A 17,059-nucleotide genomic window follows, 5' to 3' on the forward strand; every position below is an offset into this window, starting at 1 on the left:
CCGGGAATCAAACTCAGGTCCCTGGTGCTTTGTGGCAGCAGTGCTAACTGAGAAATCTATGCGAGGTGACTGACTGAAGTTGAGAAAATATAAAATAAAGGGAAAAGATCTATTTTAAGTGCATTAAAGAGCAAATGAATGTGGTTGGAGGACTCAAAACTGTGAACGTAATGTGTTAAAAACTAAATAATTTCCCTTCTCTACAGCAATGTACTGAATCATAAATTATTGTAATATATTTCTTTTGGTAGCATTTATTGATTACTAAATGCATGAAGGAATAATTGCTGGGATTGAATCATAGAATTCCTACAGTGTAAAAGGAGGCCATTCGGCCTATCATGTTTATACTGTCTCTCTCAACAGACCCAGCCTCACCACCCTCCTGTCCTATCCCCATAATCTCACACATTTACCTCGTTAATCCCCCTAACAACATGTCTTTTGACACCAAGGGGCAAATTAGCATGGCTAATCCACCTAACCTGCATGTCTCTGAACTGTGGGAGGAAACCGGAGGAAACCCACGCAGACATGGGGAGGACATGCAGACTCCATATAGACAGTCACTCAAGGCTGCAGTCGAACGCAAGTCCCTGGTGCTGTGAGGCAGCAGTGCTAACCATTGTGCCACCGTGCCGCTCGACATTTTGCGAATGTTGGCTGAGCTCACAGACAGATTTCAGTTTTTTGCCATCTTCAAACTTGGGTTGGTATGGGAGGTGCAACATTCACCTGCTGTAAAAGCTGAATCTGAACCTGTTCTTGGAATTCTGATGGGTGTTCAGCAGAAACTCTGGAGACACAGCATTGTCTTATTGGAGTGGGTGAGTGAAGATTGAGAGATCCCAGATGAAATTCAGAGCGCAGATGTCCAAGGCAGTTTTAGTTTGTGGGTGATACTAGCAAGGCTCCATTAATCTGTTTTCTGGATACATCTGTGTTTTGCTAGGTCTCTTCAAAAAGCATTAAGAATCGCCCAGTGGAGCCACTCATCATTCATGTCAGGTAAAAGGAAGAGTTTCTTTTCAGTGAAGAACTGTGATGAACTAGTTGAAGTCTTGCGACTTTCACTGTCAAATCTATTGAATTCCACAGCTTCTATGAGCTCTGGATGTTTGTGCAGTAAAATAATCACTGTACAACCATACATAGAAATTAGAAGCAGGTCCTTCAAGCCTGTTCCACACTATTCATTATGATCATGGCTGATCATCAAATTCAATACCTGATCCCACCTACCCCCATATTTAAGTTTAAGTTTATTTATTAGCAAATAGGCTTACATGGACACTGCAATGTAGTTACTGTGAAAATGCTCTAGTTGTCACATTCTGGTGCCTGTTCGGGTACACTGAGGGAGAATTTAGCATGGCCAATGCATCTAACCAGCACGTCTTTGGGATAGGGGGAAAGGCAGGATCAGGGTATACCCACATTGAGGAGAGTTTGTACAGTTAGAAGCAAGGCGGAAGTGGATAGGTAAAGCTCATCAATGAGTTTAATCGGATTGCAATTGTTTCAAATATTCAGACTCAGCCTCAACATGGAGTCACTGGTAAGAGAGCAGAGTTTCTTGTCTGGGAGTGGAATTAGTTGCTTTGATCAGTCCAATGTTCAGTTGCTCTCTAGGTATTAGGTGGACAATCTGAGAGGTAGTCATGGGGTCCAGTGCTAAAGTAAAGCAGGGAACCCTCTGCGTATCACAAATGGGCATTATATAGATGAGCAAGAGGAGGATTTTGCAGGTGGGGTGGTAGGCGCAAGCCATTGCTGATAATGTGTGGCTGTGTTTCTACATGAAGTGGCCTCATTGAGATCAGAAATGGGAAAGTATGGTATCTGTAAGCATTGAGAAAGGTGTGGAAAACACTAGAAGCACAATGAAAGATAATGTGCCACAGTCACACAGAGTGATATTGGTGATGTTAGCAGAAGTGCTCTTGTGGCTATGTGCAGAGTGGACTGAAGGGATCCAAAGTGGGAGAGATAGGGACAGAGGTATGAGGTGAAGACAATTTTGAGAACCTTATAAAGAGAGGTAGGAATAAGTTAAAGAGAACCAATGGATCAAAATAGAATTTTTGAAAAAGATTGCGGAAGTGTATTTGAAAGGGACAGGACTGGTGAGTGGGCAAAAAGCATTTACATTGTTATCAAGCATGAAGTTAGCAAGTGGAGCTGGGTGGTCAGGAGTTCCATTAGGTGACATCAAGGGATAGGGAGATGAGTCTCAGGGGTAAGATGAGCTTTGAAGGAAAGGAAGAGAAAGCGTGTGTTATGGAGGAATCTGATACCTAATTGTTGGTAGCTGGGGAAAGATCAGGATAAGCGGAGAAAAGGAAGGTGATGAGATAACAGCAGTCTAAATCTTTCAGATTGTCTCATGATGATACAGTGCCTTTAAGAAATGTATTTGATTGATGTCTCTTGAGCAGGATCCATTCAATGCATTTGGAGCCATTTTGTTTGGGTCCAGCAGCACAGTATTGCTACTGCAGCAACATAATGGATCTTAATTAATGCAGTGTTGATCTAAATTAATGTAGGGTTCTTTTGTTTTGTATTTTCCCCTGGGATATTTCAGAGCAGGGCTTGATTAGGTAGGGTCATGTAACTGGGTACACTTAGGCTTTCACAGAGAACTCAAGACAGTCTGCTTTTGGGGATCTTTAAAGAGAGGTTGCTTCCTCTGTATCTGTCTAAATTGTTCTGTCTAAAGTGGAGACTAGAATCTGCCAAGAAATAAGCTTTTATTCCCTGAGATTCTACTGTTTGGGAGTGGAGCTGGATGTTGTTGGATAAGAATTAGAAGTGTCAGTCTGGATTACTCTCCAGAAGTGTCAAAAGGCTGAAAATCTAGTTCGCATATTTAGTTTCTGTGCTAACTGATTCTAAAGAAGTTATTTGTGTCTATGGGGATACTGCTAAATTGGAATAATAAAGAGAGATAGCGGTTATGATTACATAGAAATCTTGAAGCTAGTAGCAGGCAGGGGCCATTTGGCCCTTTGAGCCTGCTCCACCATTCATTACGATCATGGCTGATTGTCCAACTCAATAGCCTAATCCTGCTTTCTCCCCCTAACCTTTGATCCCATTCACTCCAAGTGTTATATCTAGTCACCTCTTGAATACATTCAGTGTTTTGGCATCAACTACTATCTGTGGTAATGAATTCTACAGGCTCACCACTCTCTGGGTGAAGAAAGTCTCCTTACCTTTGTCCTAAATGGTTTACCCTGAATCCTCAGGCTGTGAACCCTGGTTCTGGACATCCCCACCATCAGGAATATCCTCCCTACCCCTACCTTGTCTAGTCCTGTTAGAATTTTATATTTTAAACTTTGTTTTGTTTAAGTATTTTAATTGGTAAATGTTATGTTAATTATTTTTGTTACATTCTAACTGTGTTATTAAATATTTTGATAAAAGCTTCCTAGTGGACCACTTGAATCATACCTGGAGTGAAACACTTTATGTTCACCCCAATGCCAAAATCAAATGTAAAAGTTAGGGTCCAGGCTAACTTCATAACATACATTAGCATTTCTGATCTGGTCCTTAATAATCAACATCAATGTTTATTTATTTTGTTATTATTCACTGAACTGATAATGTTCCTGGTTGCTCAGTGCAGGTTTTCTGTCATTTCAATAAGCTTCTAAATGATAATTGCACACAGAAACAACTGTATCAAACGTTCTGAATTTCAGGCCAACTAGCCCCATAATTGCTGCTCTTTCAGCTCAGCCATAGACATCTTCTTGGGTTCAGTGTCATCAATCAGTCCCATCTGAGTATTTTACCCTAATGTCAGTTGACTCATGCTGCCCTCCATCTACTTGTAATGTGATAGCACAGAAAATGGATCAATGATGCTCTATTGGAAGCTGAACCATGTATTTATGTCTTTTGTGTGTGTACTTCAAACTCTCCGAAGGTGTGAGAGACAAAACCAGCTACTAATTACCAAGTTGCTAAACATACACAATAGTGGTTATGATCAAACTCACTTAATTCAATCAGAACAACTTTGTACAAAATAAAGAACATGCCACACTTCCCCGACATTAGTTGATTTACTCGACTTCTAACTGCCAAGCAGTATTTCTCTACAAGAAGCTTTACAGCTTTCAACTGAAAGCAACCTACATGTTTTACCTGTTCACAGCCAACCAGGGATCAAAGATTTTTTTGATGTAATGGGGTGAGGTATTTTCAATTTCCAAGATAGGCTATTGAATTGCTTATTATTTACAGATTGTAGAAATATTACACTCATCACATGAATTAAACTTAACTCACTTTTAAATTTACAATGTTTTAGGACTCCGACAGAGTAGCAGGGATTGTGCCCAGGACTTCCCACTTAATGAAAAGATCCATACGGATTAGAAGAGTGCCAAGAATAAATGAGGGAATGCAGTGCCACAGAGGGAAAGTAAATCTGTGTCAGCCTGTAATCTCACACCTCATAGCAACCAGTGAAATGAGAACATCATCAGAACTTTGAGTTAAGGCCAGCCACCTGTTTTCTAGGCTGGATACACAATACAACGTTAACTCAGCATAAGGAGATTTGAGGATAGGAGATTATAAAGCAAAGCAAAATAATGAGCAAAGGGAATTAGACAGTAATGGTTTCTCACCTGCTGAAGGGCACAGGAGACTGTCCACATCAGTTTGTTATGCAGGGGAAATTTGAGGATTTGGTCTCCCTTTTTAAGTGTAGGCTATTCATACACAATCTCCTCATCACTGATTTATTACTCCAGTATCACCATAGATAATTCCACAATCTCTTACACAATGTGTTACACTCCTCCATGTATTGCCACACACACATAGACAGACATGTCACTCAACAAGGACACATCTGAGAACCAGCACATTTGGTTGGTATTTTCACAGATTATTATTTACAGTCTGCTCTCCTTAAGGGTATAAGAGAATAGCAGTTGCTTCTGTAAGATCCCCTACTCCTGCACACGTGTATATATAGGATTAAGGTTTGGTATAATCTCACATGAATAAGATCTTTGTTTTCACTTTAACTAATGGATGGCTTGTGGATTTTAGATTGGACAATGGAGCGCTACATCATTAATAATCTTAAAAAGCAACATTCAGAACTTCTCATCATTTTTGATAAGGTGAGATTACTGTAAGCAATAAACACAGACAAATTCCTCATTTGTGCTTTGTACCAATATGGCACCACATTTTCCATGCCTCTTAGTTCAAATCAGTAAAAGACAGGAATGTCTCTTCCTCCACTCCATGTTCTAAGAAGGCTCCTTTATAATACACACCTGCTGGAGCCTAGACATAAGCAGAATAATTTATTGCACATATCAGTTGGTCCAGTCAACTCTTGTTCTCCATTCCACGCAGGCATTTGGAAATAATTAGGGCAGAATTTTCCCAGAGTTGGATGAATCAATAAATTTCAACTCTGCAGTCCAGTGGTGATTCATGAAATCTCTTATCAATGTTTCCCATGGAAAGCATTGCTTTTTTTCTACTGGATTTATGATCTATCAATAAATATTCTTTATTTACAGCCCTTTCACCTTTCAGAGATGGTTCTACAGCATAAATCATTGGTGTCAAAAGCACAGCTCTGAGTCCAATTCACCAGAACTTTATTTGCTTTTGATGGTAATAACATGTGAGAAATTTAAACCCATTTGTATTGATTTAAAGGTTCCAGTAATGTTGATATGAATGATGGTTTCATTATGGATACAGATATAGTTCTCAATCAAAAGTGTTGTGTGGCACTACTGCCATGCTAAAAGGGTAGATTTCAAACAGATCCAACAACCCCAGACTGAGCATCCATGAGGCACTGTGGGTCATCAGCAGCAGCAGAATTGTACTCAACCACAATCAATAACCTTAGGAAAAGGGTGTGTATATAGTTTGAGCCATGCTGAGATCAAAAAGAAGGAGGAATTGAGGTTCTTGAGAAGCATTAAGGTAGACAAGTCCCCAGAGCCCAATGGGATATTGAGAGATAAAATACTGAGCGAGTCAAGGGAGGAAATTGCTGGAGTCTTGAGGGAAATCTTTGGATCTTTACTGGCTACAGGGGAGGTTTCTGAGGACTGGAGAGTAACTAACGTTGTTCCTTTGTTTAAGAAGGGTAGCAAGAATATCCAGGTAATTACAAGCCAGTGAGCCTTACATCAGTGGCAGGAAATTATTGGAGAGGATTCTTCAAGACAGGATTTATTCCCACTTGGAAATAAGTGGACATATTAGTGAGACGCAATATGGTTTTGTGAAGGGGAGGTCGTGTCTCACTAACTTGATTGAGTCTTTCGAAGAAGTGACAAAGATGATTGATGAGTGTAGGGCAGTGAATGTTGTCTACATGGACTTAAATAAGGCCTTTGACAAGGTCCCTCATGGCAGACTGGTGCAAAAGTGGAGTCACATGGGATCAGAGGTGAGCTAGCGAGGTGGATACAAAACTGGCTAGGTCAAAGAAGACAGAGGGCAGCAGCGGAAGAGTGCGTTTCTGAATGGAGGGCTGTGATAAGTGGCATTCCTCCGGGATCAGTGCTGGGAATTTTGCTGCTTGCAATATGTATAAATGATTTGGAGGAAAATTTAACTGGTTTGATTAGTAAGTTTGCAGATGACAAAAGGCTGGTGGATTTGCAGATAGTGATGAGGACCATCAGAAGATACAGCAGAATGTAGATCGATTGGAGACTTGGGCAGAGAGATGGCCAGTGGAGTTTAATCTGGACAAATGTGAGGTGATCTATTTTGGAAGATCTAATACAGATAGGAAATATACAGTAAATGGCTGAACCCTGAAAAGTATTGATAGGCAGAGGGATCTCGGTGTACAGGTACGCAGGTCACTGAAACTGGCAACACAGGTAGAGAAGGTAGTAAAGAAGGCATACGGCATGCATACCTTCTTTGGCCAGGGCACTGAGTTTAAAAATTGGCAAGTCATGTTGCAGCTTTATAGAACCTTAGTTAGGCCACACTTGGAATATAGTATTCAATTCTGGTCGCCACATGATCAGAAGGACGTGGAGGCTTTGGAGAGGGTACAGAAAAGATTTACCAGGATGTTGCCTGGTATGGAGGGCATTGGCTATAAGGAAAGGTTGGAGAAACTTGGTTTGTTCTCACTGGAATGATAGAGATTGAGGGGCAATCTGATAAAAGTCTATAAGATTATGAGGGACATGGACAGAATGGATACTCAGAAGATTTTTCCCAGAGTGATGAGTCAATTACTAGGGGGCACAGATTTAAGGTGCAAGGGGCAAGGTTTAAAGATGTACAAGACAGATTTTTTTGCAGAGGGTGGTGGTTGCCTGGAACTTGCTGCTGGGGGAGTTAGTGGAAACGGATATGATAGGGACTTTTAAGTGGCGTCTTGACAAATACATGACTAGGATGGGAATAGAGGGATATGGTCCCCGGAAGAATGGGGAGTTTTAGTTCAGTCGAGCAGCATGGTCGGTGCAGGCTTGGAGTGCCGAAAGGCCTGTTCCTGCGCTGTAATTTTCTTTGTCTTTTTGTTCTTTATAGCCTGGCATATCCCCCGCTCAACCATTACTGCCAAGCTAGGGGATCAATACTGGTTCAATGAAGAGCCCAGGAGGGCATGGCAGGAGCAGAACCAGGCATACCTAAAAATGAGGTGACAATCTGGTGAAGCTACAACATAGGACTTGCATGCCAAACAGCATAAGCTGCGATAGTGTTGAATGTATGGAAAAACTGGAGTAAATCACGCTGGTTTTTCCAGCGGGACTTTCAAAATGAGTCTCCCACAGTCTGTGCACTGCAAAGGGCACTAGTGTGAAAGTTGCGTTCCCACTACTGCAGAGTACATACAGAATGAGTGCCCTTGCTTGGAGCTCCTGAAATGATGGGCCCTCAAGCAGCACATGGTGCACCCCTTCTTCCCCCCACCCCAACACCACCCTCCTTCACCCCCCCCAACACCAGCTAAGACTCCAGCACTCAGTCCAATCCCCCTGATAAAACCCCAGCACTCAGTCCAGTCTCCCTGATTAAAACCCCAGCACTCAGTCCAGTCCCCCTGATTAAAACCCCAGCACTCAGTCCAGTCCCCCGATAAAACCCCAGCACTCAGTCCAGTCCCCCTGATTAAAACCCCAGCACTCAGTCCAAGCCCCCTGATTAAAACCCCAGCACTCAGTCCAGTCCCCCTGATTAAAACCCCAGCACTCAGTCCAGTCCCCCTGATTAAAACCCCAGCACTCAGTCCAGTCTCCCTGATTAAAACCCCAGCACTCAGTCCAGTCTCTCTGATTAAAACCCCAGCACTCAGTCCAGTCCCCCTGATAAAACCCCAGCACTCAGTCCAAGCCCCCTGATTAAAACCCCAGCACTCAGTCCAGTCTCCCTGATTAAAACCCCAGCACTCAGTCCAGTCCCCCTGATAAAACCCCAGCACTCAGTCCAGTCTCCCTGATTAAACCCCAGCACTCAGTCCAGTCCCCCTGATAAAACCCCAGCACTCAGTCCAGTCTCCCTGATAAAACCCCAGCACTCAGTCCAGTCCCCCTGATAAAACCCCAGCACTCAGTCCAGTCCCCCTGATAAAACCCCAGCACTCAGTCCAAGCCCCCTGATTAAAACCCCAGCACTCAGTCCAGTCCCCCTGATTAAAACCCCAGCACTCAGTCCAGTCTCCCTGATTAAAACCCCAGCACTCAGTCCAGTCCCCCTGATAAAACCCCAGCACTCAGTCCAAGCCCCCTGATTAAAACCCCAGCACTCAGTCCAGTCCCCCTGATTAAAACCCCAGCACTCAGTCCAGTCCCCCTGATAAAACCCCAGCACTCAGTCCAGTCCCCCTGATTAAAACCCCAGCACTCAGTCCAAGCCCCCTGATTAAAACCCCAGCACTCAGTCCAGTCCCCCTGATTAAAACCCCAGCACTCAGTCCAGTCCCCCTGATTAAAACCCCAGCACTCAGTCCAGTCCCCCTGATTAAAACCCCAGCACTCAGTCCAGTCCCCCTGATTAAAACCCCAGCACTCAGTCCAGTCCCCCTGATTAAAACCCCAGCACTCAGTCCAAGCCCCCTGATTAAAACCCCAGCACTCAGTCCAGTCCCCCTGATTAAAACCCCAGCACTCAGTCCAGTCCCCCTGATTAAAACCCCAGCACTCAGTCCAGTCCCCCTGATTAAAACCCCAGCACTCAGTCCAGTCCCCCTGATTAAAACCCCAGCACTCAGTCCAGTCTCCCTGATAAAACCCCAGCACTCAGTCCAGTCCCCCTGATTAAAACCCCAGCACTCAGTCCAGTCCCCCTGATTAAAACCCCAGCACTCAGTCCAGTCCCCCTGATTAAAACCCCAGCACTCAGTCCAGTCCCCCTGATAAAACCCCAGCACTCAGTCCAAGCCCCCTGATTAAAACCCCAGCACTCAGTCCAGTCCCCCTGATAAAACCCCAGCACTCAGTCCAGTCTCCCTGATTAAACCCCAGCACTCAGTCCAGTCCCCCTGATAAAACCCCAGCACTCAGTCCAAGCCCCCTGATTAAAACCCCAGCACTCAGTCCAGTCCCCCTGATTAAAACCCCAGCACTCAGTCCAGTCCCCCTGATAAAACCCCAGCACTCAGTTCAGTCCCCACCACAGCCCAGAGCCAGAACATCCCAGTGGCTGCAAACAGCAGCCTGGACAGCACTCAGTAAATGTCCCCAGTCCATCCCACAAGTGAATATCCCTGTGATTGGGAACAGCATTTCCAGCTCTCCAGGAACTTTTGCACACCAAGCAGAAATTTTCCAGGCCCTGCCTCCAACCTCCCCTGCAATTTGGAGGCTGCAGCCCCGTTAAACATACCTCCTTACTCCTGTTCAATGCTGCCACGCCAGGTCCCAATTTTTATAGCGCCATTGTAAACCTCGCCAGCATGACATCACGCCAGAGAGGGGGGAGACGCTGGTGGTGTTGGAGATTCTAGTCACGGACCCACTAATGGCATGCTTGGGTATGTTAACGAATGCAAATCACCACAATTTTCAGCGTGGATCCATCACAGCGATAAAAATGTAGGCTGGGAGATGCCCGGAAGCCCAGCGTCAATCCTGCAAATTGGCCACCGCTGATGTGTCCTGGCCCACAAACATAAAGTGCTGGAAAAATTCAGCAGATCTAGCAACATCTGTGGAGAGAAAATAAAGTTAAATAGGACTCTTTGGAACTGAAGAAACTGATCCTTTGAACGATGATTTTCTTGAACCCCGATTTAACATGACCCCGCTTTTTTCACTATAACATTTTATGGATCCCAACCATCGCATTATAACGGAGCCACACTGTAATGGGATGAAGCAGATTTTCTCTGCCTCTCTTTCACTGCATACTCACTGTAAGGAAGAGATGGGATGGTTCATGGCTGAGATTCATCATTGAAACAGCAGGTCAGAAGGCTTTAGTTTGGCTCTATTCGAGAGCCATGTTCTATTTTTGGAGTAGAGAGAGGCCTCCCTGGAAAGCAGTTAAATTCCAGGGATAGTTTATTGATACAAGAGTAATGATGCTGTTTTTCATGATGTTAGACACTAGGGGGCACCTTCCAATAGGATAAACAAATCAGGCAGTGGAAAGTAAATATTAGGAACATAGGCCAGTATTTTTCCAGTCATCCATACCCCATAGCCACTGCAAGCAAGGACAGAGAATCTGACGCACAGCCAAATCTCCATTCACTTCAGCAGGACCAGAGAGTTCCCCTGGCATGAGCAGCCAGAAAATTCTGGCCAAGAAAATAGTTGATTAAAAAAAGACTGCGGTCTATCTAGTTCACCTTGTACCATCCTTGTGGACATATGACACAATGATAGCGGCAATGACAATCCATCAACATCAATTAATCTACAAAAGGTCCAGCCGTAGGATGAGGAAAACCTTAACAGTAGCAAGTATTAATGTTTAAATTTTGCATCTTTATTTTTCTCCTGTTTCCTCTATGTGATCACCCTGCACTATGGCACCTTCTTCAGGCTGGACACTAGTTTATGAGCCTTTCTGAATGCTGTGCTTTGTCTAACACTCCCAGGAGGGACACTTCCTCTCTGCTATTTCCTTTTTGCCTCCCCGGGGGAACCAAGTTCCCCTCATTAACCTATCCCCACAATGGCAGCTTTGATCAGAAAGTTACTGAGAATCTCTCTTCCGGATCAGGGATTGATCCAAAGGGAAGGGAGTTGTGATGCAGAGCAGCAAGGTCGCTGATTTGATCCCCTACCTATGTTCAGTTACCTGATCTTGCCTCACCATTATCTTCACTGTAAAATCTGGACCATTGTTGTAAATTCACAGGTCCCTGCTTTAGTCTTCAAAGGGGAACCGTAAATCAAGGGATCCAGGGAAAAATTGAGGCTGCTTAACTTTCCTAAATAGTCATGTTCATGGTCTTCCTTCATGAAGAGCCCTCCTTGAAAGAGGTGGTAGTGTAGTGGTATCATTGTTGGATTAGTAATCCAGAGACCATGGGCAATGCTCTGGAGACCAGGGTTCAAATCTCACCATAGCAGATTTTTGGGGCAGCATGGTGGCACAGTGGTTAGCACAGCTGCCTCACAGTGCCAGGGACCCAGGTTCGATTCCTAGCTTGGGTCACTGTCTGTGTGGCGTTTGCACATTCTCCCTGTGTCTGCATGGGTTTCATAGAGTCATAGAACCCTACGGTGCAGAAAGATGCCCTTTGGCCCATCGAGTTTGCACCAAACACAATCCCACCCAGGCCCTACCCCCATGTCCCTACTAATCCCTCTAACCTACGCATCCCTGGACACTAAGGGGCAATTTCTTAGCACGGCTAATCAACCTAACCCGCACATCTTTGGACTATGGGAGAAAACCAGAGCACCCGGAGGAAACCCATGCAGACACAAGGAAAATGTGCAAACTCCACACAGACAGTGACCCGAGCTGGGAATCGAACCCAGGACCCTGGAGCTGTGAAGCAGCAGTGCTAACCACGGTGCTACCGTACCACCTTAATCCTCTGGATGCTCCAGTTTCCATTCACAGTCCAAAGATGTGCAGGTTAGGTGGATTGGCCATGCTAATTTGCCCCTTAGTGTGTGGGGGACTAGCTAGGGTAAATACAATGGGGTTATGGGGATGAGGCCTGGGTGGGATTGTGGTCGGTGCAGACTCGATGAGCCGAATGGCCTCTTTCTGCACTGCAGGATTCTATAATTCTATCTATCTAATTCCTCGATCAGACTGAATCCATTAGTGTCAAACAGGACGGTCAGCCTTGGATCATAATGTTCCTATTTGTTACTGCCTTCCTTTGAGGGATCAGCTTGGTTTCAGACTAATCATGAGTTGTCATTTTCTCTTTGTTGGTCAGCAGCACATTTTTCCATCTGTTTAAGAAACTTGGTCAAAGTCAGGCATTAATAAAATATGAACCTGCCAATATAGTTTTTCCACTTGTTCAGCTATAACCTTGTCAGTGATATATGTCAACAATTACTCTGGTAATTTATTTTTTAAATTTTACATTTGAGGTTGCTGTGTAATAGATCAAGTAAGCCTTCAAATTCAACCTCAAGGTTCTGCTGACGGCGATAATCACTCCTGCTGTATCTTCACATTTTGACAGCATCAGAAACAGATTGATTTACAAGCCTTGTGATGCCCGCACCGTGGTCATTATCTCGAGTTGCTAACTTGTAGACACCGTAGTTCTGGGATTGCAACTGTGTTGGCTTGGAAGGCGAAAATTCCATTTTGGGGAATGTCATTTTACAATCATGTTATTGTGTGAAAACTGCTACAGAGTAATAAACTCGGAAAGATTATTTGTCTCGTTGGCACTGTCAGCTTTTCCGTGCTAGAGGGGAAGTAGAGGTCTCATTAAATAGGAGAGATGGATTTCATGTCTTCTATAAACCATCAGGCTCATGCATTCTTGACATTAAAAGGTGAAATTATTTTTTATTTGAAATGCTTTTGTTCTCTGCTCTGCTAAGTAAAATTAATTTAATCATAGCAGTTTTGAAGAGAAATGTGTGTAAAATTATCAATATCTGTGTCCTTTTGATGCCAATTTCACCAGTTCTCATTAAGGAGTGAAATTTATGATCAGTGGGAATGACAGACACAAGCTGCCAACCCATCTATCTATATAGCATTTTAGACAAAGTGGGATTTTCACAGTAACTTCATTGCGGTGTTAATGTAAGCTGACATGTGACAATAATAAATAAACTTAAAGTATATGGGAAAGAAATGGTAGCTAAAGTAAGAAAGAACAGGAGGAGTGGCTAATATACAAATAGAAAATACTGCAAAAACTCAGGGATGACTAAAATTTGATCAAAGAAATGATTTTGAGGAGGCTGCTGAAGTATGAGAGGCAAGGGGAATGAGTTTAAGTTTGGGATTAGAGGACAGGGTCTAAAAAACTGAGATTATGCCTGTCAGCCAAAGGATAAAGGGAAGGCCATGTCCAAGAGCCCACTATCAACACAACAGAGAGTTTGGGGTGGGGTGGTTGTAAGGGATGGAGAAGATTATAGAATTTGGGGAGCGTGTTAATGGAAGGATTTTCGTGCTCGAATAAAAGTTTTAAATTGCTGCTGACAGGGGACAGGAAGGTAATGTAAGTCAGCAAAGCACAGGGTGGATGTTCGGTGGGGAGGGGGGATGTGTTTGGGGAGCGGGGTGGTGACGGGCGAGTGATACCTATGCCGAGACTTTCCGGCCCTGCTGCAGCAGGTTTTCCTGCAGCAGATGCAGCGATCCAGTTAAATGCCTGTCGACTTTGCCAGGACCAGAAGATCCTAGCAGCAGATCCTGGCCTTGGAGTGGGAGAAGAGACGGGCACTAGAGATTTGGATGAGCCAAATGGAGGATAGGGGTACAGCCAGTAGAGATGTGGAAGGGTCAGGTCTACGGATTGAAGAAGGCATTGGCATACGAACTTAAATAGGGGCAGAATGGCACAGGTAGGTGGTTTTTGAATAGAGAGGATTTGAGGCCAGAAGACACAGCTTCGAGTCCCAATGGATGTAAAGTTATAGATGGTTTGGTTCAAGCCTGAGACAGTGGCCAGGGAGGGGGACAGAGTCAGTGACAAAGTGTTAGAATTTGTGGCTGAAGAGGATAGGTTTGGTATTGCTCATATTTAGCTGGAGTCATTTACAGTTCATCCAAAGACGGGATAACAAACCACAAAGGCAGTAAAGGTCTTGAGAAGGTGGTGGAAACTTGGATGTGATTATTGTACACATGGAAGTTGATGATTATGTCTGGATATTGCTGCTAAGGGGCACCATTAGAGGTGGAGGACAAAGAATAATCATCGAATCCTACAGTGTAGAAGGAGGCCATTCTGCCCATTGGGTCTGCACCGACCACAATCGCACCCAGGCCCTATCCCCATAACCCCATGTATTTACCCAATCTAGTACCCCGGCAGTAAGGAGCAACTTGGCATAGCCAATCCACCTAACCCACAGATCTTTGGATGGTGGAAGGAAACCCACGCAGACACGAGGAGAATGTGCAAACTCCACACAGCCAGTGACCCAAGCCGGGAATCAAACCCGGGTCCCTGGCACAGTGAGGCAGCAGTGCTAACCACTGTGCTGCCATGGAAACTCACAGTGAACCCTTCAAGGATTCCTAAACTGATGATAAGGGATAGAAATGAAAGCCACTGTTAGAGGTAGTTTGGCTACAATAGAATCGGTGTTACAAGTGGATCGGTAAAGGTGAAGCAAATGAGACACACCCACCAACTGGGCAGAGGAAATAAGGCTTTGGAGGAGGGAAGTATGGTTAACCATGTCAAAGGCTATACAAGGATGGATAATGCAGCATGATCATAATCAAAGAGAACATCATTCATGCATTGATATACTGGGAAGGGCTGGAAACTGCTTACTCAAGACGCTGTGGGAATCTCAGAGTATGTTAAAAATCTGTAATTTGATCTGAAGTTAAACCTGCAGAACGGATTGTGCTGATCTGCTAGTCCGTACCTGCAAGACCTTCAGCAGTGCTAACAAATGAGAGTCTGCTTATTTGCTGTAGTCTTGAATGACATTTTTGAACTTGATCCAAGCCATTGTTCTTGAGGAAGAGCTTTCAGCACAGCACAATGTTTTGATTGTTGGAAACGTCGTAGGTCATTTTTCCTTCAGCTTACTGCGTAGTTACAGACACTGGAAGAAGATTGGAGTTATATCTCATACACATCAACTAATGGAGAAGTTGGCACTTCACCAATCAACTCCTGAATTTGTTATTAGTAAAGCTTTTCTTTTTACATTTGATTCAAGACTGATTTTCCAACATCCTTTCAGTTCAGTGTTGATATGGCTGTTCAGGAGCACATTGTGACACAATAGTTAGTGCTGCTGCCTCACAGTGCCAGGAATCTGGGTTCGATTCCTGGCTTGGGTCCCTGTCTGTGTGGAGTCTGCACATTCTTCCCATGCCTGTGTGGGTTTCCTCCCGGTGCTCCAGTTTTCTCCCACAGCCCGAAAGATGTGCTGGTTAGGTGCATTGGCTTTGCTAAATTGTCCCTCAGTGTACCTGAACAGGCGCGGGAGTGTGGCAACTAGGGGATTTTCACAGTATCTTCATTGCAGTGTTAATGTAAACCTACTTGTGATGATAATAATAAATAAAAAGCAAATGAATAAAAAATAATAATTTTTCCCAGTTCCTCAGTCAGTAGGTTAGAATAAAAGGCCCACTGTAAAGAATGAGCATTCAGTTATCTCGTGGCTAATCCTTACACTGAGGGTTGTATTTGCTTTAACCACTGAGGTGTAACGTAACCTACTCAAGTCACAAACACTAAACCAGTGCTCGTGTACACTACAGCAACTGCAGAGATTGGTTTTATACTGGCCCTGATATGTCAATATTAGTTGACATTTTAAACTAACTCCAGCAGTGATACCAGATCTTCCCTCCTTCGGCTAGCTGTACCATTTCTTGTATCACACATGTCCCCTGCCCACCTGGCCTCACTTTTGAGGCTGGCAGGAGGTGATCATGGGTAGGTAGTGGGAACCCAGCAGGTCACCTGTCTCAGTCAGAAGGACAGAGGGTACGCCACTCTCACTGGCACCTTTCCACAACAGATGCCCCCAAGATCTCCCACCAACCACTGCTGACCCTGGCCCTATCATCCCCCAAATACTTCTTCCTCCCAGGGCCTTTCCACCAGTGCATTAACCTCCTTTACCACACCATTTCCCCCAACCTTGTGGGTCTCTCCTTCATCCCTGCTGGAAGAGCCTCCTGACTTGCACCTAACCTGGCTCCAGAGCACAGAATCCTGGGATAGCTTATACTCCCAACAGTAACCAGCACTCTCAGTGGCGCTGCTGAGACGTGTGTGGCAATTCTCTGAGGTGGGACATCCAGCTTGGCTGGGCTGCATTACTCACAGACTCCTTGAGTGGCAGGGCAGGAAATCCCACCACCTGTGTAATTCTGTCTATAGAGTCTGTTATAGAATCTAAGGAATTCTGAAAATTTAAAACCAAAGAACCCATTATCTCTCATAGTTGCCACTTTGGGGACTTAGCAACTTTATTCCATTAATTTTTCCAGCACTTTTTATAGAATTATAGAATCCCTACAGTGCAGATGGAAACAATTTGACCCATGAGCCTGCACCAACAACAATCCCACCCAGGTCCTATCCCTGTTACCCCATTTACTCTGCTAGTCCCTCTGACACTAAGGAGAAAGTTAGCATGGCCAATTCACCTAACCTGCACATCTTTGGACTGTGGGAGGAAACTGGAGCACCCAAAGGAAACCCACATAGATACAGGGAGGACGTGCAAACTCCACAGTCACCTGAGGCCGTATTAGAACCATGGTCCCTGGTGCTGTGAGGCAGCAGTGCTAACCACTGTGCCACCCTATGTTTACTAAAACTTCAAACCTCCTTTCTCGCAGCAGCATGGGTGTATCTACACCACGTAACTGTAGTGGTTCAGGGCAACTAGGGATGGGCATCGCCAACAATGCCCCAATGCCCACATCC

This window comes from Carcharhinus amblyrhynchos, chromosome 9 (assembly GCF_965287045.1).
Source record: "Carcharhinus amblyrhynchos chromosome 9, sCarAmb.v2.hapA, whole genome shotgun sequence".
Classification (NCBI taxonomy): domain Eukaryota; kingdom Metazoa; phylum Chordata; class Chondrichthyes; order Carcharhiniformes; family Carcharhinidae; genus Carcharhinus; species Carcharhinus amblyrhynchos.